A 22,288-nucleotide genomic window follows, 5' to 3' on the forward strand; every position below is an offset into this window, starting at 1 on the left:
CATTTTTGTTTAGCCTAGAAATGTGAATGAAAACGACAATTATGAGTTCATGGTAAAGAGTTTGCTGCTTAAACATCTGTATGAGTCAGTTTTCCACCAGAGACAGACACACAAAGACGCACACACAGTCACATTTTTATTCATTCATTGATTAGAAGACATTGGCTTACAAATGTGGGGCAGGCAAGGCAAATCCAAAATCTATAGGGCACGCAATCAGAAAGGAACGACCAGACCCATCCAGATTATCCAGGATAATCTCCCTCACTTTATGTCAACTGATCAGGAGCTTTAATTACTCGAAAATACCTTCAAAGCAACACCTTGGTTAGTGTTTGACTGAATAACTGGGGGCTGTACCCTAACCAAGTTGACTCATCAAAAAGCCATACCTCATAAACCACTTGTGCCTGCAACTGAATAAATTTATTCTGTGAATAGCCACTTCGGCTTGAATATTATTATAGGTGTAATTTAAGCGCAAACGGCTTAAATCAATAGTGACCGACAACAAGTTGCATACAGGAGGGTCCACTTATAGAACTTCAGAGTTGAAAGGGGCCCTGAAAAGCTTAGGTAGTATTTCAACACAACCCAGGCACCTCCCCGTCGTCGGCGTCTCCAGCCCTCAGAGGTGGTGAGGCGCCTCCAGGCTGCAGCGCACCCAGCAGGAGCTGAGAGGAACCCACCTGGAGCCCCGCGCGGCGCGTGCGGGAGCAGCAAGTGGGCGGGGCCTCAAGGCGCGCGGCGGTGGCAAACTGCGCCCGGCCCGCCAGAAGAGCGCGCGGCGGTCAGAGCGGTCGGACAGCAGGGAGCCAGAGACGGGTAGGGCGAGCGCGGCCGGCGGTTGGCTGCGGGTGGGGGGGCGGTTGGAGTGGAACGCGGAGGTTGGGGAGACGGTGGAGAAGGAAGGAAGGGGAAGAGGCGGAGCGTGGGAGCGCACAGTGTCAGGAATACAATAGTGTTCCGCGCCGCTTCAGCCGCTGCCGCCGCCGCCTCCTTCGCTGCCGCCGCCGCCCAACCGCCTGCCCAGCGCTGAGGCCTGACGGGCCGGGCGGGCGGGCGAGGGCCGAGGGCGGGAGCTGAGGCGCGGGGGCCGGCCCCGGCGGATCCGGCGGCGGGGCGGAGGGCGGGGGGTAAGGGAGGAGATTAGGGGGCAGGTGCGAGGGAGGGGAGAGAAGAAAGCGAGCGGTTCAGGGGGCGGTTACCACCTCTACCGGACTCGCCCGGCACGTTGCCGGGCCCTAGTGTGGAGCCGGGAAGGAGCAGCGGTCGCGCCGCGCTAAGGTAGGCGCCTCTGACTGGACGCGGGGCGAGCGGGTTTGGGGGGCGTCGCGTCGGGTGGGTAGCGGGAGTGGCGGCCTCTGGGGGTGGAAACAGGCGCCACGGAGCGCAACGTCCCAGACCAACCTCGCCGCGCTCCGGGTCGGTCCGGCTCCACACGGCGGTGGCCTCCGGCGTCCCCAGAGCCTTGGAGCCGAGAGCGTGTGTGGGCTGAGGTAAAGTGCCCGGTGGCTCCTCGGCCGGCTCCGGGCAGCGCTGGGTGGCCGGCCCGGGGGCGTGGGTGGTGGGGGCGGCCGGCCGTGTTCGGCTGCGGCTACACTCGGGCAGAAATTGAGCGCCATAACTGTTGCGGCCGTTTCCTCCGGTGCCCCCTCCTGGCGCCCCCTCCCTCCCGGTTTACTGCCTGCTCTCGGGGCTCCCGGGGTCCGACTCGCGGCGTGAGGACCCGCTCTGCGGGCCCCCTGGGGCCGGATGCTCCAGGGAGCGGGGGCGCACCCCGACTGTTTCGCTGTTGAGGGGCGGGAAGAACCGAGTCCCAGAGACTGGGGGCCGGGCGGTGCGGGCGGCGGCGTGGTCCCGCCGTTGGTGAGCCCCGGCGTCCCGCGGGCTGACGAACTTTCCCTCCCCCTCGCGTTATTGTTCCAGAGCTGCCGGTCCCGGGCCGCCGCGACCGGCGAGTGCCGGGCGGTCCGGGGGGGCGGGGGTGGGAAAAACGGGAGGGCTTTCCGAATCTTACGGGAAAATTTTTCCCACAGCTGGGCACGGCAAACTTAACTTTTCTCAGCGATTGAGTTGGTTTTATTCCCCACGCCATGGGGATATCGATTAAAAAAAAAAAAAAGTCTGCCTCCAATCTTTTCCTCTCGCTTTTCTCGAGCTACTGCTTCGGTAAAGTCCGGCTTTAAATTGCACGCGGTAACCAACCTGCGTTTATTATTTGTGAGGGGGGAAAGCGGGCGAGGGACCTCGAGTGTGGGACCATAATGGTGGTATGTGAAGGCATGTTTAAAAGTTGGTATCATTGTGTAGCCCTGGGACATATGCAGCTCCTAAGCATTTGGCGAGAAACTTGTTTGGCCGCTTCTCTGACTTTCTGAGATGCAAGGAAATCCATGCTCTCATATTCATGGGGTTGTTTTTGATGTGAGATCCGTTTATCTGTAAAGCTGAGGATGAGATCCCCGTGTCCGCCCCCCCAGCGGGCCTCCTCGCCCCCCCCCCCCGCCCCCGCGCGCGCGCCTGATTGTGTAAGAAATCAAAACCGTGTTGATGGTGATTCCAGTGGCCTGGAGGGAAAGGCGACCTCATTCTCTGATAAAGATAACTGTCTGCTTCTCTCTAAACTGGCAAAGTAATGGAAAATAATTTAGGTAAAGACTGGTTGCACAACATCTTGGCTTAGTTTAAGCAACCCAGAATCCACTTTCCCAGAGTAGTTCTCTTAAATACCTTCCCTGCAGCTATTTCTTGTCAGCCTGGGGGGTGATACTGGGGCCGGGGGAGAAAGGAGTCGGCCTGAACAAAGCATTGTATTTTTATTTAATACTTTCATAATATCTGTAAACAATGGGAATGTGGATCCTAGGCCTCTGTACCCTTTGAATAGTGTAGTTCTCATGCTTTCATAGCATCATGTGGATAAGTGAAATATATGTAGGTTTTTTTTCCCCCTCTTCTGTTTAGCCTAGGAGTAAGGATCCCACCTGCTAACTCAGGAGACTTGGGTTTGATCCCTGGGTCGGGAAGATCCCCTGGAGGAGGGCAGGGCAACCCACTCCGGTATTCTTGCCTGGAGAATCCCATGGACAAGAGGAGCCTGGCGGGCTATGGTCCATAGGGTCGCAAAGAGTCCGACTTGACTTAGCAGGCAAGCATTCTATTTACCTTTATAACGTGTCATTTTCTTTTTCATCTAAAGTGAGCTCTGAATTTAAATACTTGAACTATAAGAGGGTAAAAACTACAAGGGTGAAAGAATTACATGAGATCTTCTCAGGGTTATTTACCATCACTGACACCTTTTCTTCAACTATGCTCTTCTCTACAGTTTTGTTTGCTAGAGAAGTGCTTGTAACCTAGTCTTGGTGCCTTGACCGAGTTTCTTGCATTCTTTGTCCAGTCATTTCTGAAATATTCAGGGGTCCTTGTCTGGTTCTAGAACCTACACTTTCGTTCTCCTACTTTTCTGAGTCGTGTTTCTGTGAGTTGGTGAATCATGGTCACAGGTAGGGGAAAGTGAAGAAGGGCCTCCCAGTCCTTCCTGAAGTGTTTGTGATTAGTTGGCCGCCAGGAGTGACTTGGAAGCAGCCTGAGGGGCACCTGTGACCCACCTTCTGGCCTGTAGAGAAGGTTCCCAGGAGCAGGACAGATGATGGTTCATGGCTCTCATAGTTGAGTTGTATGGGTTAGCGAAAGTTAAAATATTTAAGAACAAAGGATGTTGAAGGCTGTAGGTTGAATATGAATTTCTTTGGTAATGCTTGTCTTTTTTTCTCCTTTGTCTTCCACCAACTCTATCAACCCATTTCTCCCCTAAGCTACACAAAGCCATTTCTTCTTTCTGCATACTACTTTGAGGTATGGCTGGAACTAAGCAAGTATTTGGGGGGAGGCAAGAGGCAGAAAGCATTGGGTGTTTTTGAAGATAGGGCATTACAGATAGGGCATTACAGAGGGCTTTAATAATCCTTGATCAGGGATACAGAGGTTGAACATTGTGTAGGACATAATGCATCTACCTCCTCATAGAGCTTACACAAAACAGGAGCTGAGGAAGGTAGAGATCATATGCTGGTTTACATTAAGAAAATCTCATCCGAGGATAACTTACTATGATCTTTATTTGTCTCACCTTATAGGTGAGGGTTGAGTGTTGGGTGACACCCATGTGGCACTCTTCTGAAATGGCTAATATGGGGACACTTGAATGATTTACAAGTTTCTACCTGTTGTCCTACTTACAGTGGCTAGGAAAGCTGAAGCATTCTGGTTTGGGGAGTGGGGAAGGTCTAGGACGAGTAGGTAGAAGTGATGAATGAATAAAAGGGTGCTAGCAAGTGGTTGTTACAGACCAAGTAACTACCGCTTTGAGTTTTCTGTTTTCTGGAATCTTTGTGATTCCCCTAGGGTTATTTTTTCTTACTCCCTGTAAGTCTCTCCATAGACAATAGCAGCAAAGCTCTTACCATCTGATCTGTCTCTGTGCTTCTCTTGTGTGGGTGGAACAGTGAGCAAGAAAGTGTGAGGAGAATTTGCCTGGCCCCATAACTGAGCTTGGGGAAGGGAAAGTAAGGACTCAAAGGGTAGCTGACTGAAGAAAGTAGGGTGCCTGGTGTGGGGAATAGTGCTGGAGCTTTGTCCAATAGGATACCTATGTGTTCATTAGTACTCTTCAAGCAATAAATAATTTAATCTCTGTCCCAACCCAGAAGTGGTGGCTGAGCCCTGTTGCCCATGGGATTTTTGTCCTTTGATATTGGCTGACAGGCAAGGAACCATGACTGGAGTGTGTTTTTTGGAACAAGTGACAAGATAATACGAAACCAGCATGGCCAGTACCTTGTGTGTTCAATCTCCTGGGAAAATCTTTTTTTTTTTTAATTTCAAATTTTCAGAACATTTCATTTTGATATAATTACAGAAAAGTTGCAAAAATAGTACAAAGAACTCCTGTATTCCTTTTGCTCAAACTTACCATTTACTAACAGTTTGCTCCCATTTGCTTTATCATTTGCTCTGTTTTCTTTTATGACCCATTTGAAAGTAACCATTGAGATATTTGTCAAAGGCATCCGCTCATGAGGGTGGCTCGAATGCAGCTGCTGGGTATAGCAGAATATTGGTGAGTGGTCTACCTAAAGTTGTAAAATACACATTTGTAAATAACATGGAATCTCTAATACTAGATATAGAAATCATTATCAATTGTAAAAGTGGTTAAGATAAACTCCCTTTTTGTTGTCATTTTTGTCAAGTTTGTTTTTAGCTATGCCAAACTTTAATATTTTTATGAAAAGTCATTCCACCACTCCCCAACTTTGTACTTATTATATATTCTCCAACATTTTAATTTATTTAGCAAATTTGTTTGCTAGGGGTATAAGACGTGAAAGATATTCATCCCCTTGAAAGCTCAACATCCGGTGGAAAGGTAAGGAAATCTACCATCTCAATCAAGGGGAAGAGTATTCTGCTGAAGGAATTTACATGGCTGATTGGAACATCAGGCTGGTTAAGGATTTGAAGAGTTAAATACCTGGGAGTCGTTTGAGAAGTATGTAAATGTGAAGATTCATTTTTTCTGATGCTTGCTGCTCTTAGTTGACAAGGTTCATGAGTGTCATGAAACCTTTGGTGTCATATACAGCACAGGCTGTAGGGTCATGCCAACTTGGATTTTAATCCATCACTTGATTTTGACCACTTAATTTCACTGTGCCTCGGTTTCTTCATCTGCCAAAACACACTTTTGAGGTAATAATTGCTCTATAAACATTCATCTTCCCTTCCAGAATTGCATTATGGGGGAAATAGCATGAACAGGATTAGGTATTAAGGTGAAATCCAAGGAGGTGTTTCTATTTTTCTACAAATAAATATCTAATTACTAATCATACTAAATTGCAATGAAGATTACTATAATAGCTATAACAGCAGTGATGATTTGTTAAGCATTTTTTGTGTGCTAAGCATTGTGCTAAGTGCTTATCACAGGGTTTCTTTCTGAGATATGAAGCTCAAAGAGGTGAAGCAATGGTAACTTGCCTAAAGTCAAACAGCAAGTAAGAGGTAGAATCCTTCAGAGAGGGAGATGGAGACCAGCATGGTGCCTTGAATCCTGAAGACTTAGCAGGAAAAAGCAGGGAAAAAGAGAGAAGGGATTGCCAGGCAGAGGGAACAGCAGGTGTTGTAAGGGCACTGAGGTGGGAGAGAGGTGGTAAGGATTCAAAGAGGTTTGACTAGGACCTGGAGAAAGAGATGAGACAGGCAGGGTAAGATTGACAGGGTCTTAGGGGACCTCGTTAAGGAGCTTGTGTTTTACTCCAAGGGCTGTAGGAGGCTGCTAGAAGGTGTTTCTGTGTGTGTGTGTGTGAATCCAGAAAGGCATCTCCTGAGGCCTAAACAAAAGTGGCTTAAGAGAGTCATTTCCCTTTTAGTGTCTCACTTAGTGATCCAATAGAGGCAATGTTTCTGGCCCAAATGTGTAGATCTTAAACAGTTTTTACTGCCCGCCATTAACATGGCTAAAAAGAGTTGCTGTGATGCTGGAAGAAGCTGGTCCTGTGGAATGCTTCTAGGAGGTTTAATTGGGCTCTATTACCTGATGCTTTTTAGGCTGCATTGAGGGAGCTCTTTGAGCTTTCACCAAGCCCTGTCAAATGGGGAAGCAAGTAGAATTGAAAGAAAAAGTAATTCCTAGAAACCTGAGTTCATGTTAGAAATGGAACTGTTGACTATAAGACTTTGGTTTAAATATATCATGATAAAGATGCTTCATTGACTAAATGGAAATTTTTTGTGTTGTGTGTGTGTGTGTTTTAGTGTGTGCCATCTGTGATGGCAGACAGTGCATTTGTGAGAATCCAGGAGGACTCAGGAATTTTTTTGATACTTATATATTTATTCTCATCCAGGTACTGCAGGTTTTTCTGTTTGGAACTATTATGTGCAGAGTAAACTTCATAGGGTAAGATCAGTGTTCTCTTCCCCTTTCCATATGTATTGGACCACAGACATATTTACTTTGGAGTAGCCTATGTCAGTTAACTTTTTTTTGGAGGAGGAGAGGGAGGGTGGTTAGCTGGCAAATGCATGATCTAGGATGGCCTTGCTCATACATCTGGTAGTTGCCAGGCTGGTTGGTCTAGGAGGCCCTAAGCTGGGATGGCTCATCCTCACTCCAAGTGGTCCCTCATCCAGCTGGCTAGTTTGGACTTGTTAACATCATAGTCTCAAGGGCACAAAGAGTAGCAGATGAGAGCAAGCACCAAGGCAAAAGCACTTCTCAAGTATCTTGTCTGTCACATTTGATACTGCCCCATCAGCCAAATCACAGAAGTTCCTTGGCCAAGCCCAGAGTCATTGTGGGAGAGGACCCTCCAAGGCATGGACACAAGGAGATGTGAGAAAATTGGGGACCATTACTGCAGTAATGCATATTAATTATTAATGAATATAATCTGTTTTCCTTTGATAAATCATTTTAAACACTTACTTATAAATGTAGTGTATTCTTTTTTTTTTTTTGCCACACCACACAGCATTGTGAGATCTTAGTTCCCCAAACAGGGATCAAACCTGTGCCCCTGGCGTTAAAAGCACAGAGTCTTAACCACTGAACCACGAGGGAAGTCCCAATGTAGTATAGTCTTGAAACTAAATAATATGATTGTGCCATCTCTCTTTTATCAAGTTTGAAGCTGAGTGATGGTTTTTCTGGAAGGAAGCCAGAGGGTGACATTGTGGCTCAAGATATAGTCTCATGAGTGGCTTGTTGCTCACTGATCTTATATGGCTATTATCAAAGGAGCCCCTGGGTTTCCTCAACCTCTGGTTCAAGCTTTAGCACAAAAACTGTAATGTGCTAGACTGCAATAGGTTTTGAGGTCAAGCAAAAAGACAGTTAATTGGGAATCCATCACTACCTGAAAGATGAGAGAAACATTTGCAGCCTTTCTTCATAACCTTTATGTGAGTTACAGTTTTACCTAAGAGAAGAAATCCTTATTTGGGCATTATAATAAGGACAAAGAATTCTGTTGCTGCTGCTGCTGCTGCTGCTAAGTTGCTTCAGTCATGTCCGACTCTGTGCAACCCCATAGACGGCAGCCCATCAGGCTCCACCGTCCCTGGGATTCTCCAGGCAAGAACACTGGAGTGGGTTGCCATTTCCTTCTCCAATGTGTGAAAGTGAAGTCGCTCAGTCTTGTCCGACTTAGCGACCCCACGGACTGCAGCCTACCAGGCTCCTCCGTCCATGGGGTTTTCCAGGCAAGAGTACTGAAGTGTGGTACCATTGCCTTCTGTTAGGTATGTTTTATTTGGTCAGAATTTTAAAATCTCTGTGTGGTTGCAGTGAAGAATCCACTGTTGTGCTACAGAGTTAGTGGCCAGTGATTAGTAATTTGGGGCGTCAGCCGGCCTTTGCTTGTGACGATTTTAGAAGTAATACCTTTTACATACCTGAAATAGGTTTTGCAACCAGCTTGTGGCCTGAAATATATTACATGAAAATTCAACTGGATCCTAGTAAGCACGTGGGGAAAACTGAGTAGAAGGCTTTATTTTGTACATCTTAGAGCTCCAGAAAATTGCCTGGTGATAGAATCTCAGTTTCTTTTTTTTCCTCTTAGGAGAAAAACTAAACATCCCTGATATTTTAAAAGTCAGTGACTTGGAAATAGCCATCAAAATTATAAATGCACATATCATTTGACCCAGCAAACACTTGCAGAAATGAATTCAACAAATACTTGCATATTACTTGGAGTATTGCTTATAATAGCAAAAGAGTGGTTATAGCCTAAGGATCAATCAAGGCTTGATTTCCGCAGTAGAATATTACATTGATATCACGTGATCTTCAAGATGTACAAAATGAAAAAGCAAGAAATAGAGCACTGTATATTGTATACTACCATTTGTGTATAATAGTGGGGCAGTAATACATGCATTTTTGCTTATATAAGCATAAAATATTTCTGAAAGGATATTCAAGACACTGAGCTTTGGGGCACACATGGCTGGGATAGAGGGAGGGAAGGAGACTTCATTGCATAAACTTTTATGTATGCTGCTGCTGCTGCTGCTGCTGCTAAGTCGCTTCAGTCGTGTCCGACTCTGTGCGACCTCATAGAGGGCAGCCCGCCAGGCTTCCCCGTCCCTGGGATTCTGCAGGCAAGAACACTGGAGTGGGTTGCCATTTCCTTCTCCAATGCATAAAAGTGAAAAGTGAAAGTGAAGTCAGTCGGTCGTGTCCGACTCAGCGATCCCATGGACTGCAGCCTACCAGGCTCCTCCGCCCATGGGATTCTCCAGGCAAGAGTACTGGAGTGGGGTGCCATTGCCTTCTCCAACTTTTATGTATACTTTTGGAATTTTAAGCCATGTGAATATATTACCCTATTTTAAAAATGAAGGACATTTATCTAAAAAGAAATGGTGTATGTTTATGGTGATATGAACTTCCATTGACCTGGTCAGAACTATCCTTGGTAAAAAATATATCCAGCCAGTTTTGTTTCCTAGAAATGCCTCAGAATAGCATACTTCTGAATGTTTAACTATAGCCCTACCTTTTCCAGAATGTCATATGAATGGAATAGATGCAATATGTAGCCTTTTTTGGTCTGATTTTACTTGATTCATCTAATAATACTTCTTTCCTTTTTATCATTGAATTGCATTCCATTGTATGGATGTACCACAGTTTGTTCATTCACCTGTTTGAGGACACAACTTGGTTGCTTCCAGGCAATTATGAATAAATCTGAATAAACATTTTGTGTGGATATAAGTTTTCAGTTCACTTGGGTAAATACCTAGGAGTGGGATTGCAGAGTTTTTATAAGAAACTGCCAAACTATCTTCCAAAATGGTTCTCTGTCATTTTGCATTCCCACCAGCCATGAAAATGAGTGTATGTCAAAGTTCATCTTCCTGTGTATGGATGTCCAGTAGTTCCAGAACCATTTGTTGAAAAGACTGTGTTTCTCCATTGAATTGCTTTTGTACTTCTGTCAATGCTTGTGACATATGACAATGCTTGTGTGGGTCTATTTCTGAGGTCTCTATTCTGATGAATTGATCTGTGTGTCTATCACTTTGCCATTACCACACTGTCTTGACTGCAATAGATTCATAGGATTCTTGAAATCAGGTAATATGAATACTGTTATTTTTTCTTCTTTATCAGAGTTGTAGTGGTGAGAGAGGACATCCTTAATTTGATCCAATCTTCGAAAGTATTCCATCTCTCACTGTTAAGTATGATGTTAGCTGCAGGGTTTTTTTTTTTTTTTAACTCTCTTGTGCTGAAAAGGGCTTCCCAGGTGGTACTAGTGGCAAAGAACCCACCTGCCATTGCAGAGATGGAAGAGATGTGAGTTCAGTCTCTAGGTCGGGAAGATCCCCAGGAGGAGGACATGGCAACCCACTCCAGTGTTCTTGTCTGGAAAATCACATGGACAGAGGAGCCTGGCGGGCTACAATCCTTGGGGTCACAAAGAGTTGGACATGACTGAAGAGACTTAGCATGCACACACACTGAAAAGATTTAATATAGGCCTAAGGGTGCTATCTTTAGAAGGCCTGCTTGAAAGATTGACCCTTGACTGGTATCTGGGAAATTGGCTTTTCAAACATTTTTCTAATTAACATTTTTAAAAATTTTATTTGGTTGTACCAGGTCTTGGTTGTGGCATGCACAGTCTTTGATCTTTGTTGCAGTGTGTGAATTCTTTAGTTGCAGCATGTGGGATCTAGTTCCCTGACCAGGGATCAAACCCAGGCCCCCTGCATTGGCAGGGTGGAGTCTGAGCCACTGGACCACCAGGGAAGTCCCTCATTTTTGAAACATTTTGAAAAGAAAATATTATATTCTACATTCATTTATTCCTTTCCCAGTGCTTTTCATTTCTTTATGCTAATCCAAGTTCCTACCTTATTCATAATCTTTCTGCCTGAAGAATGTTCCTTTAACATCAACTTTTATGCTAGATATACTGTCAGTAAATATTTTGTTTCTGTTTGAGAAAGTCTTTTTTTCCCTCACTTTTGAAGGACATTTTCATGGGATGTGGAATTTTCATGGAATGTTGACACTTTTTTCCTCTCTCCATTGTTGCCTTGCTTGCGTGGTTTCTGATAAGTCTGCTGTAATTCTTTCTTGTTCTTCCATAGTTAATTTGTCTTTTTGCCTCTGGTTCCCTTTAATCACTTTGTATTTGCTTAGGTGTGGCTTTCTTTTTTTCATATTTATGCTGCTTGGTATTCTCTGAGCTTCTTGTATCTGTGGTTTGCTGTCTGTCACTAATTTTGAAAGTTCTCAGCCATTATTTCTTCAAATAATTATTGTGCCCAGTTCTCTATTTTTTCTTCCTTCTGGGGTTCCAATTACAAGTATGTTATTCTGTTTGATATTGCCCCACAGTTCTTGAATGCTGTGTTCTATTTTTTTCTCTTTTGTCTCTTTTCATTTTTATTGACCTGATCAGTAAACTTGATCTGTATGTTCACTTATTCTTTCTTTGTCTGTGTCAGTTCTGCTGTTGAGCATGGTGTGTTTTTTACTGTTTTCATATTGAGCATTTCCATTTGATTATCACAGTTAACACCTCTTTGGTGAAATTATCCATCTGCTCTTGCAGATTGTCTACCTTTTCCTTTAAGAGTTTTTAGCATAGTAAACATAATTCTTATAGATTTCATTTCTGATAGCCCCAATTTCTGTGTCATACTGAGTCTGGACCTGATGGTTGTTTTGGCATTTGGAATATCTTCCTGCCTTTTATTATACCTCGTAAATAAGCTGAAAGCTGAACATGGGTAGGAGAACACAAGTTTTCTTCTGCTAGGCCTTTAGTGTGGGGATTTAAATTAGTCAGGAGTTGGCCTGTGTTCCATCTTTGTTTTTGCTATGGGCACCAGAGATTTCTGATTCTTCTAGTGATTGATACCTTCTTTTTGACTCCTGCTTAGCTTTGGGTTTTTCCTTGTGCTGTTTCCCAAGAGGAAAGAGGGCTCTTATAGCCCTCCCAGTTGTATTCCACCATTGCTAACCCAGTAGCTGGTTTGCCAGGTGGTGGTTGGTGGGGGAGGAGTTCTCTGATGATTTGAATAACTCTCAGGCAGGTGCTGGAACTGCCTTTAGTGTGTCTTGAGTGTGTCCTTCATAAAATTTCCTGCCCCGCTTCCAGGGGTGGAGCTTCTTTTTCTTTTACCTCTGTTCCTTCTCCCAGCTGCAATGAGTATCCACCAGTATCCTCAAGCCAGAGATTTTAAGTCCACCCCTCAAACCCCTGCAAATTAAGCCTTTTGTTCTGTGTGATAGATAAAGGAAAGGGGTCTGAGTGGATTTCACAGTGAGTGCTGTTTTCCTCAGCCAACCAGCACCTTGGTGGAAGCTTTGACATTTTTCCTAATCCCTGTAGGAACCTTGTGGGATTCCTTTTGGTAAAACTTGAGGATGGGAAACCCCACCCCCACAATGTGGAGCCCAGGAACTTCATACTCTCATGATGTTTCCATACTCTGGTCTCCAGTAATTTGTCAGAATCTCTAGTTTAATCTTCCTCCCAGCTTACACATTCAGATCCTGTGTCTACCTGCAGGCACCAATCGCTTCAGATAGTGGGATGGTGGTTTGCCCTGTGACTTCATTTCTCTGATAGGGCCATTGGACATATCAAGAGGAGTCATTGATTTTCAGTGGATCTAGCTTCTTTCTTGTTGTAAAGGTGGAAATGATGGCCTCCCAATACTTTACATGACCGAACTGACACTTAAGTCCTCAAAGAAAGTTTTAATTTACATAAATGTCTAGTATGCAGCCCACAGAAACTTAGTGCAGGTTAGTTTTTTCCCCCTATTTTTATTTTTCTCATACCCTTGAATTTTATAGTTGTATGGTTAGGGAGCCAGGAATAATTGATTCTGGTTTGGCTTCTGCCTATTTTAGACTTTAAAAACCTCTGTACCACTGGTGGTATGTTAAATGTTTGTCTTGCTCTCTTTCAAAATTCTGTGTGTGCCTTTGTAATTATTGAGTATGTTGTTAGCAGTCAATAATAATTTGCTTCATTCAAAATTAGAGCATGGTTTAGCCTTTCTAGATTATAGGGTTTGTTGGTGACCATGTGTTTGTCATTTTTATTCTCCACATTTCCAGGTGCAGTTCAGTTCAGCTAATATTTGAGTGCCCACTGTGTTATGAGTGAGGCACTAAGTGTTAAGTAGAATACAAGCCTAACCTGGTAAATAGAGTAACCAAGGGGTGCCTGAAGGCAATGGAAGCCCCATGGATGGAAATATATTGTAACTTGGGAATCATCTCCATTTTAATTGAGAAGGATTTTTAAAATTCTTTTTAAATTTTTGTTTTTAATTATACTAGTGATGCATGAATGCATTCTAGTAAAAACTGAAAAGTTGTAGAAAGAGCCATGGTTGTCCATGACATCCTTATGACACTCATTCCATCACGTTCTCCTTCCCAGAGTTAATTTTGGTTACATACTTTTGTTTTCGTCTGCAAATTGCTATATTAAATATATCATCTAATAAGTTTTTTGCTGCTGCTGCTGCTAAGTCACATCAGTCGTGTCTGACTCTGTGTGACCCCATAGATGGTACCCAACAGGCTCCTCTGTCCCTGGGATTCTCCAGGCAAGAATACTAGAGTGGGTTGCCATTTCCTTCTCCAGTGCATGAAAGTGAAAAGTGAAAGTGAAGTTGCTTAGTCATGTCCAACTCTTAGCGACCCCACGGACTGCAGCCTACCAGGCTCCTCCATCCATGGGATTCTCCAGGCAAGAGTACTGGAGTGGGTTGCCATTGCCTTCTCCAATAAGTTTACTGAAATACTTTTAATATTTTTTGGCCGCATCACATAGCATTTGGGCTCTTAGTTCCCCAACCAGGGATCGAACCCATGCCCCCTGCAGTGGAAGCACAGAGTCTTAACTTGGACTTCCTTCAGGGAAGTCCTGTGAAATACTTTTATTTTTAATGAAATAAGCATCCAAATTCATTTAACTTTTAAGGAATGTTTATTAGAGGTAACTGTCATCATTCCGATTGGATGTGTGGCCTAATCATGGTTCTTTGCTTCACATTATAATTTAACTCTTCTAATTTTTAAACCTGAAAACTAGTGTTGGTGATACATTGAACTGTAGAAGGTTATTGTGAGTAAATGAGAAATACAGAAATTAGTACTGACCAAAAAGATGATGACCTGTTGCCTTTTTCTTTATCTTACGGTATATATGACTTTTGGGGGGATGTGTATAGTTGTGTGGATTTTGACACATGTATATAGATCAGTGTAACCACTGTCAAAATCAAAGTACAAAACAATTCCATCACTTCAGGAAATTCCTTTGTGCTACCTCTTTCAGTCACATTCTGTTCCCACCCCAACTCCTGGCAGCTACTGATCTGTGCTCTATCATACTCTAGTTTTGTCACTCTGATGTAACATAAATGGAGTCAGACTATATGTAATCTTTTGAATCTAATTTTTTTTCACTCAGCATAATGCTTTTGAGATTCATCCAAGTTGTGTGTTTCAAATGGCTTGTTCTTTTTTATTATTGAGTAATCTTCTATTATATGAATGTACCACATTTTGGTTGTTTCCAGTTTTGGGTGATTATAAGTAGAGCTGCTATAAAAGTTCACATGCAAGTGTTTGTGTGCCCATAAATTTGCATTTTTTCTAGGGTAAATACCTGAGCGTGAGATTGCTAGAATTACACTGCCATTCATGGTAAAACTAGTTAGCTAAAGTTTGAATGCTAGAATGGATAGAATAGCGAAGAGCCAAGTTGTTTAAATCTTGCTTTTGCCTTTTTCTAGCTATGCAACCTCGAGTGAGTTTAACCTCTTTGTGCCACAGTTTCTTTATTTGTATAGTTTTAATTGAGTTGTTTTTTTTTCCTCGCCTCTCCACATGGCTTGTGGAATCTTAGTTCCTTGACCAGGGATTGAACGCACACCCTCTGCATTGGAAGGTGGAGTCTTAACAACTGGGCTGATGGGAAACTCCCCAGTTTCCTTGTTTGTAAAATGAAGTTCATATGGGCTTCCCAGGTGGCACTAGTAGTAAAGAACACACTTGCCAATGCAGGAGGCACAAGAGACACTGGCTCAATCCCTGGATGGGGAAGATCCCCTGGAGGAGGACATGGCAACCCACTCCAGTATTCTTGCTGAGAGAATCCCATGGACAGAGGAGCCTGACAGGCTACAGTCCATGGGGTCACAGAGTCGGACACAACTGAAGTGATTTAGCATGTACGGGATTATTGTGTGGAATTAATGGCAAATTAAGAATAAAATGCTGATCAATGTCTGGCAAACAAATACATTATTCTTATCATCTCATGTTTAATAGAACCTTTACTTGTCAGAAACATTTACCTTTAGTCAGCTAAAATGGAGAAATTAAATAATCCATAGGGGTGGCGTGTTTGGTAGGCAGGTCTTCAAAGCATGTTGTCAATGAGTGAAATCTTAAAAGTTGTCCTTAGTGGTGAAAAAGTTTAGGATCATATAGATGTATGGGAGTCCTATATAATATCTGAAGTTTGGACCCACTTTTGGACAACCCAGATGCCTACTGTTAATGGTTTTCCTTGTCCTCCCAATGTTAAAGAATCAGTTCACCAAAAATTTAGTGTATTGCTATATTTTATAAAGAAGCTGCAAAAAGCTCAGAATCAGGTAGTTCAGAATCAACTAACACTCTTTGAGTGCTTGCTGTATACCAAGCCCATGTCTAGACACTCCTCAAGTATGTATATAAACCTGAGTATCTTCCCCATGAAATAATTTGGATAATCACTAAATGTTATTTTTATACTTTTTAAAAAAACTAACTGTTAAGGACACTAATGAGGCATGATTTCTGGGAACCTCCATGATATGAACCATTTATGATTTCTTAGATCCTAAAATAAAACACATATTTTTAAAGGAAGTCTCCCCAGTTTTGAAGAGCACATTGAGAGAATTGGCAAAAACTCAGCATGCCCACTCAGATCTCTACCTAGAACACTATGTCATTAGGAAATGCAGTGGAGTCCCTTTCTTGCATAACTGCTATATACTGTGGTCTGGCTCAGTCTGAGCAAGCACCAAGGGCAGAGGAGATGTGTTTTCCCCTTGAAGAACTTTTTCCTATCCTGTGATGTACTCACAAAGGGCCACCCATTCACCTACCAGATAGTAGATGAAGCCCTGTATATGCAAAAAGGAACCTAAATATCCTTTCTTTTCCTGTCTGTTAGTTGAGTTGTTTGTAATGTTTTCACATGATACAATCCATCAACTGAGGACAGTTCTTCACCTGGAATTTCAGAGCAACTAGGTGGAACAGTCTAGGAAGTCATTTCTGAGTTGTTTTCTCACTGCCTCCCCTCTACCAATACCACCAGCACTCCAGTTTACCTGGAGCCTTTCCTCACAACTAGATCATCCTGTCCTCTTCACCCTGCCAGTCAGTCCTGCCTGGGCCAATTCCAAATTCTTGGAAATTCTAGCTTAGCAGGAGATTCCCCACTTCCCCAAAGGCCACTCATTTGGATGTAATCCTCTACACTATATTCTCTCATTTTAAGTCTTGTCTTCTGTATTCACTTTGGCACCTAATGCCATACTTCCTTACTCTGTGACTTATTTCATATACACATGACCTGAAGGTTACAACTAGACTTCCACTCCCATGGTGCTAGGAAGCCTTCAAATTCTCTACATTTTATCTCTCAGAAATACCTGAAACAGAATTGTTGCCTGCTGATGTTTTTATTTTCTATTGAAGTATAGTTGATTTACAATGTTGTATTAGTTTTAGGTGTACAGCAGAGTTATTCAGATACATATATATGTATGTATATAAGTGGCACTAATGGTAAAGAACCCGCCTGCCAGTGCAGGAGACATAAGAGATGTGGGTTCAGTCCCTGGTGGCTCAGACAGTAAAGAATCTGCCTGCAATGTGGGAGACCCGGGTTGAATCCCTGTCTTGGGAAGATCCCCTGGAGAAGGGAATGACAATCCACTGCAGTATTCTTGCCTGGAGAATTCCACGGACAGAGGAGCCTGATGGGCTATAGTCCACGGGGTCACAAAGAGTCAGACACGACTGAGTGACACACACACACACACACATTCTTTTTCAGATTATTTTCCCTTATAAATTATTACAAAATATTTAGTATAGTTCTTTGTGCTATACAGTAGGTCCTTGTTGGTTATCTGTTTTCTGCCTGCTGTTCAATTAACAAACCAAATATCACTTCTCATTTTGTGTTTAAAAATCACACATAGCATATTCTGATGGCCACGTAAGTCCTGTGGAAAGCAGTAATTTGGGGGAAAGAAATACACATTTTGCAGACTGTCAAAAGAAAACTGATATTTTCCTATGTTGCCAATGTGAAAAGTGTAGCTATACAGTCTGCCTGGGCAGAGCATGGCTTCACAGTATAGATTACAGTCAAAACTGCAGGCAGCTTTCACCTGGCTCCATCATGGTTTCCAGCCTTTTCCACAACTCCTTGCCTACTTATAATATTAAGGAGCACTAGGATTTTTTCTTTTGAAATATAGACAAAACTTTGACTGTAAACAGTTGTATCCTACTTGTCACACATGAAACTTGCATCTTACACAGGAGAGAGGGGTGGGTGGGTGGGTGGGTGTGGGTGTGTGTGTGTGTGTGTGTGATGAGTCTAAGTTTAGCTCTCTCTAGGAAGGCAATGGCACCCCACTCCAGTACTCTTGCCTGGAAAATCCCATGGATGGAGGAGCCTGGTGGGCTGCAGTCCATGGGGTCGCTAAGAGTCAGACATGACTGAACGACTTCACTTTCACTTTTCACTTTCATGCATTGGAGAAGGAAATGGCAACCCACTCCAGTGTTCTTGCCTGGAGAATTCCAGGGATGGGGGAGCCTTGTTGGCTGCCATCTTTGGGGTCGCACAGAGTCAGACATGACTGAAGCAACTTAGCAGCAGCAGCAGGATAACCTTATATGCAGAGTACATCATGAGAAACACTGGGCTGGATGAAGCACAAGCTGGAATCAGGGTTGCTGGGAGAAATATCAATAACCTCAGATATTCAGATGATGCCACCCTTATGGCAGAAAGCGAAGAAGAACTAAAGAGCCTCTTGATGAAAGTGAAAGAGGAGAGTGAAAAAGTTGGCTTAAAAATCAACATTCAAAAAACAAAATCATGGCATTCAGTCCCATCACTTCATGGCAAATAGATGGGGAAACAGTGGAAACAGTGGCAGACTTTATTTTGGGGGGCTCCAAAATCACAGCAGATAGTGAGTGCAGCCATGAAATTAAAAGATGTTTACTCCTTGGAAGGAAAGTTATGACCAACCTAGATAGCATATTAAAAAGCAAAGACATTACTTTGCCAACAAAGGTCCGTCTAGTTATGGATGTCAGAGTTGGACTACAAAGAAAGCTGAGCGCCGAAGAATTGATGCTTTTGAACTGTGGTGTTGGAGAAGACTCTTGAGAGTCCCTTGGACTGCAAGGAGATCCAATCAGTCCATCCTAAAGGAAATCAGTCCTGGGTGTTCAGTGGAAGGACTGATGTTGAAGCTGAAACTCCAATACTTTAGCCACCTGATGCGAAGAGCTGACTCATTGGAAAAGACCCTGATGCTGGGAAAGATTGAAGGTGGAAGGAGAAGGGGATGACAGAGGATGAGATGGTTCGGTGGCATCACTGACTCGATGGACATGAGTTTGAGTAAACTCCGGGAGTTGGTGACGGACAGGGAGGCCTGGCGTGCTGCAGGCCATGGGGTCATAAAGAGTCGGACACGACTGAGTGACTGAACTAACTGAGGATAACCAATTAAATCCAGAATAAACATGTTTTTATACTTCTAAATAAGCTTACTTGTAAAAAACTCCAATTATGCCCATTAACTCCTTGAGCAGAATCCATGTAAGCACTTGTCTTTAGGGAAACTGTCTCTAGGCTGATTTCTTGCCATGATCTCTGTACCACTCCAGGTCCAGCTCAACTTCCTTCCAAATGGCTGTTCATAAAGATGCAGGTTGTAAAGGCCTCTTCCGTATACCCACTTCTGCCACTAGGCCACCATGCACCCCTCACTGCTCACTGCATAGTAGGTATATCTGTACTCCTGAGAGCCTAGCAGGTAAAGTCCCCCACAGCCAAGTATAACCTTTCCCATCATTCTTAATACTTATGTCTGAAATCCTCTCCTCTACCCATTGTACCCAAGTGTGCATTCACTAGAGTCTAAACATACCATGAGTCATCCTGCCAGTCCGTCTGTACTGACTCTGCCTGAAGTTCTGCACATTCCTCTGTGTTTGTTCTAGCTGCATGTTTCTCAGGATCCACTCAGAAGCTCATATTTTTTTTCACCTCAGTGGTTCCTACCGTCTCTCAAGGCTCAAGAACTATGTGCTCAACACTTATATTCCCAAATGGGATAGTGTGATAGAGTGCTTAGTGCCCACCCAATCTTACATCTCTGTATATATACCACTTTACAGTGTGACTTTGCAGCTCCTCCCATCAGGAGGTGGAATATATTTCTCTACTCCATGAATCTGGGCTGTTTTTGTAACTTGCTTTGGCCAATGTATGCAGCATGAGTAACTCTGGGTGACTTCTGAGCCTAGATCTCAAGAAGTCTTGTATCTTTCCTCTTTTTCCTGGGAACTCTGAAGCAACCATGTGAAGAAGCCCAAACTAGTCTGCTGGAGGAAGAGAGGTGGTGTGGACAGGCCAGTCAACAGCCAACCATTAGACATGTGAGTGAGGCCATCTTTATTCAGCCCTAATCATATTGCCAGATGACTAACCTCATGAGGGACTCTAGGAAGGACTAGCAGAACCACTCAGCTGATTCTCGCCCAAATTGCTGATGCAGAGAATTATGAGCAAATAAAATGGTTGTTATTTTAAGCCACTAGGTTTCGGGGTGAATTGTTTCATGCAGCAATAAATAACTGAAAGGGCAGATTTTGTTCTGCTGTATTCCTGGCTTCTAGAGAGCATGTCCATGATAGGTTTTCAGTAAGAGATTGTGGATAACTGTCATTATCATGTCATTCCTCTCTTTACTTAGTAAGCAACCAAACTTCCCAGTCCTTATGTCTCTCCCTGGCTCTCAAACAATTCAAAGCTTGAGCTCAACACTGTCTTCCAGAATGACACCTTGTAGTTCTCTTTTGCTCCACTGGACCAATATCCATTCACTTGCTCCCTTCACACCCCTGTGACAGGTTGTATCTCTCAGCTCTACTCTGCATCCCTCATTACTTACCTCATTCACTAACTCTGAGGGGCCAACCCATGGACTGCCTCAGTGCCATAAAGCTGTTCTCAATTTCCCAGCCTTCCATCATCACTCTGAACCCTCACTACCTGATTCACATGTGCTTATAGTTAGGAGAGACCCAAGAGATTGTCTAGGACAACCCCTTCTAGTTATGAATGAGGAAAGAAGGTCTCAGATTAAAAAAAATAATAAATGGCTTATTCAGGGTAATATGGTGGCAGTCTCAATACCAGAACCCACATGTCATGTAGATTATCACCTAGTAGATTGCTTATTTATGCTTGGTTCCTGTGTGTGCAACTGTGCCCTGTGATTTAGACTGTGGAAGTTCTTTGGAGACAGACATAATATCTTTAACTTCTGCTTTTTTACACTCTCCTGCTATCCCCAAAGACTAACCAGTAACTATTGGACACATCAGTAGTCAATAAATACTTGTTGATTAATTGACATTTAAGAGGAAATTATGCTTGGAACTGTTTTGTATTTGGTTTCTGATGTTAATTGCAACCATAGGTATTTGTCAAAACTCGAACTGTATATTAAAAAGGGTAAATTATACTGTGTGTAAATTTTTCAATTAAGGTATAATTCAAAGCAATTATGCTGAAGAGATCTATTTATTTGATAAAAGTGGCTAAATATATAGGTAATGTATTACTGTGAGAAAATAAATTTGTACATAATAGGCACTCAGTAACGTTAGTTTCCTTCCTGTACACAAATGCTTCATGATTACCTGTCAAAACTATGAAAGAAAGCATTCCTGTCCTAGGAGATGCCTGGATCTCAGATGACTTCTAAGATACAGTGATTGGTTTGAAAGGTAAATAAATTATTATTTTGGAATGTATGTGTAAAGTAAAATACAGAAGTGCTACCACACTATTCTAAAGGTGAGCCCCCTAGAACCTTAATTTTATTTCCAAAGATTTAGACTCACTTATAAAACTATTAACCCTCTGTTAATAGAGATTATTTTAAAACTTAAAAGTAATACAAAAGAATGATCAAATGTCCTTTCATTGTCATCCTGGAGCATTGTCCCTGGGTGGAGAGGCCCACCCAGGGATTATTTAGTTCTCTAGGGAATTACATCTTTGCTTGGCTTATTATTCACTAATGATTAGGAGCTAGACCTTTTGAAGAGACATGTTAACTTACAGATTTTTGTCTGATAGAGATGAAAAAAAAATTTATGTTCGGTAGAAGAAATAATCCCAAAGACTATGGATTAACTGTCCTATAGTGCATTAACCACATTTCTATCTAATTTAGCTATCTTATTTTAGCCTTTTTACTTTCAGTATCTATATATACTGAGTCTCTCAAACATTCTTTGAATCAGCCTTGCATAATTCTGGGCCCTCACTAATAGTCTTTGACATGTTCATTCTGTATTTGTATATGAGTCATGTTTTTAATTTTGAAAATTATATTTTGACACTCCAGACATCATATGATGTTGTCTGTGGACCATGCCCCATCCTATACAAAGTCACTGAAATCTACTACTGATTGCTGGTTTTAATGCTGTATGAGCACCTTGAGATACATTTTTGATCATGCTGGTACCTAAAGAGATCTTCTCAGGAAAAAAACTAAGTGCCTCTGCAAGTGCTCAAGAAAACTGCAGAAAGACTTTCTGGAACTACTCCCACAAAATTCGAAACTGATGTTCTTTCCTATCATGTTACTGTTCTCTATCTATAAACCAAGAGGATGGCATTAAGAACCGTGGTTTTAGAGATCCAGAGCAAAGAGACTCACACTGGGCCCTTCTTTCCTGTTAAACACTAATCCTATAATCTGCTTTTGCTAGTAATGGCCATAAAATAACTATATTGGGGCACTAAAAATTGATAAACTAGGAGCTGCCTCAAAAATCTAATAGCTTTGGCAAAATATACTGCAGCTTGTTGTGATAGAGCTTCCT

The 22,288-nt window shown here is 42.9% G+C and overlaps 1 protein-coding gene across 4 annotated transcripts in view; it reads left to right on the forward strand.

Annotated features, from left to right (window-relative positions):
• The first annotated feature begins 736 nt into the window (after positions 1-736).
• JADE3 (jade family PHD finger 3) overlaps positions 737-22,288 on the forward strand; it is a 139,415-nt gene continuing 117,863 nt past the window's right edge. The window contains exon 1 of one of the 4 annotated variants that reach the window (XM_070784009.1): positions 737-825. The gene's annotated coding sequence lies outside the window, so the exon portion shown is untranslated. Of the gene's footprint in view, positions 826-1,168; positions 1,288-22,288 lie in introns of those variants that run through there. The other 3 variants (XM_070784011.1, XM_070784008.1, XM_070784010.1) reach the window with 3 other exon arrangements.

This window comes from Bos indicus, chromosome X (assembly GCF_029378745.1).
Source record: "Bos indicus isolate NIAB-ARS_2022 breed Sahiwal x Tharparkar chromosome X, NIAB-ARS_B.indTharparkar_mat_pri_1.0, whole genome shotgun sequence".
Classification (NCBI taxonomy): Eukaryota; Metazoa; Chordata; class Mammalia; order Artiodactyla; family Bovidae; genus Bos; species Bos indicus.